At 33.2% G+C, this 1,887-nt stretch overlaps 1 long non-coding RNA gene across 1 annotated transcript in view; it reads left to right on the forward strand.

Annotated features, from left to right (window-relative positions):
• Positions 1 to 1,075: 1,075 nt before the first annotated feature.
• Positions 1,076 to 1,887, forward strand: part of LOC111083933 — an 8,337-nt gene continuing 7,525 nt past the window's right edge. The window contains exon 1 of the long non-coding RNA XR_002609308.1: positions 1,076 to 1,177. This is a non-coding gene — a long non-coding RNA (uncharacterized LOC111083933). The remainder of the gene's footprint in view (positions 1,178 to 1,887) is intronic.

A 1,887-nucleotide genomic window follows, 5' to 3' on the forward strand; every position in this document is an offset into this window, starting at 1 on the left:
TTAGAGATATCTAAGATAATAGCTGCATGATACTAACGTATTACAGGTTGCTAAGGTACTACATTTTAGAGATATCTAAGATAATAGCTGCATGATACTAACGTATTACAGGTTGCTAAGGTACTACATTATAGAGATATCTAAGATAATAGCTGCATGATACTAACGTATTCGAGGTTGCTAAGGTACTACATTATAGAGATATCTAAGATAATAGCTGCATGATACTAACGTATTAGAGGCTGCTAAGGTACTATCATGGAGATATCTAAGATAATAGCTGCATGATACTAACATATTAGAGGTTGCTAAGGTACTACCATGGAGATATGTAAGATAATAGCTGCATGATACTAACGTATTACAGGTTGCTAAGGTACAATCATGGAGATATTCATGGCTTAACTTAAGAATCCATTAACTTCATATACATATTTTTTAAGACAAAAAAACTTTAAAAAGCTTTTCGGTGAAATCTGGTTGTGAGGTTTCTTCACACCGGCCACCATCCGCCCCAAGTGGCTCAACGGTAAGCTCTAGGGTTTATAATGCTTAGCTTCGATCTTAGCAACAAACGAAGTATTTACAAAAAACTCTGTCACGTGATTAACTGACGCGTTTCCAATATCTCAGTTTCACGTGATGCTCGCTTTAGGCTTAAAACGAGTGTCCTGTCAACTTATTGAGTGTTAAGGCCTAACGACAGCTGACTAATAACGGCTGGAGACGGCTTGAATGGGTAATGAAGAAAAACTTTAATATAAGTTTAACATAACAGCAAATGTACAACGTTTCGACAAGGTTTTGTCATCATTAGCTGACTAAGTAAACTTTCCTACAATGTCAAAAATCCTTGTGATGTAAGTTAGTACGTCATTTAACACGTTTGTTTCTTTCACATAAATAAATCGTCTAATAGTAGAAATAACCAGATCTCTGAAATTAATAGGTGTAACATTTAAAACATAAATCTTTTATGACATTATTTACTTAATAAACTCGGTTATCTAGATCATGCAAATATCCATGTATATCTGCACAAGTTTTATAGTTTTGAATTAAACACACCAATGACTGTACTTGTATTTTGTTGTTGCTATTACAGCGATCAGAAATAAAAGCTATGGACATCAAGATTTGAAACTGGTTACGTTGCACCAGGATCAAAAGGTTCCAGGTAACATGTGTTATATGTAAACAGTATTTTTTTAATTCATACACTTAGCAGGTAAACCGCAGTGGCTACTCTTATGGTATCTCTATTAGAACGAACAGTTTTAAAAGAGAATGCTAGAGAGCTCTTAAGATGTAGTTTTAGTAACGTAGATGTAGTTTTAATAATGTAGATGTAGTTTTAGTAACGTAGATGTAGTTTTAGTAATGTAGATGTAGTTTTAGTAATGTAGATGTAGTTTTAGTAATGTAGATGTAGTTTTAGTAACGTTACCTTCTACACAGATACGTAATCTGTAGATGTAGTTTTAGTAACGTTACCTTCTACACAGATACGTAATCTGTAGATGTAGTTTTAGTAACGTTACCTTCTACACAGATACGTAATATGTAGATGTAGTTTTAGTAACGTTACCTTCTACACAGATACGTAATCTGTAGATGTAGTTTTAGTAACGTTACCTTCTACACAGATACGTAATCTGTAGATGTAGTTTTAGTAATGTAGATGTAGTTTTAGTAACTTTACCTTCTACACAGATACGTAATCTGTAGATGTAGTTTTAGTAACGTTACCTTCTACACAGATACGTAATCTGTAGATGTAGGTTTAGTAACATAGATGTAGTTTTAGTAACGTTACCTTCTACACAGATACGTAATCTGTAGATGTAGTTTTAGTAATATAGATGTAGTTTTAATAACGTTACCTTC

Source organism: Limulus polyphemus, unplaced genomic scaffold (genome assembly GCF_000517525.1).
Source record: "Limulus polyphemus unplaced genomic scaffold, Limulus_polyphemus-2.1.2 Scaffold12228, whole genome shotgun sequence".
In the NCBI taxonomy this organism is placed as follows: Eukaryota; Metazoa; Arthropoda; class Merostomata; order Xiphosura; family Limulidae; genus Limulus; species Limulus polyphemus.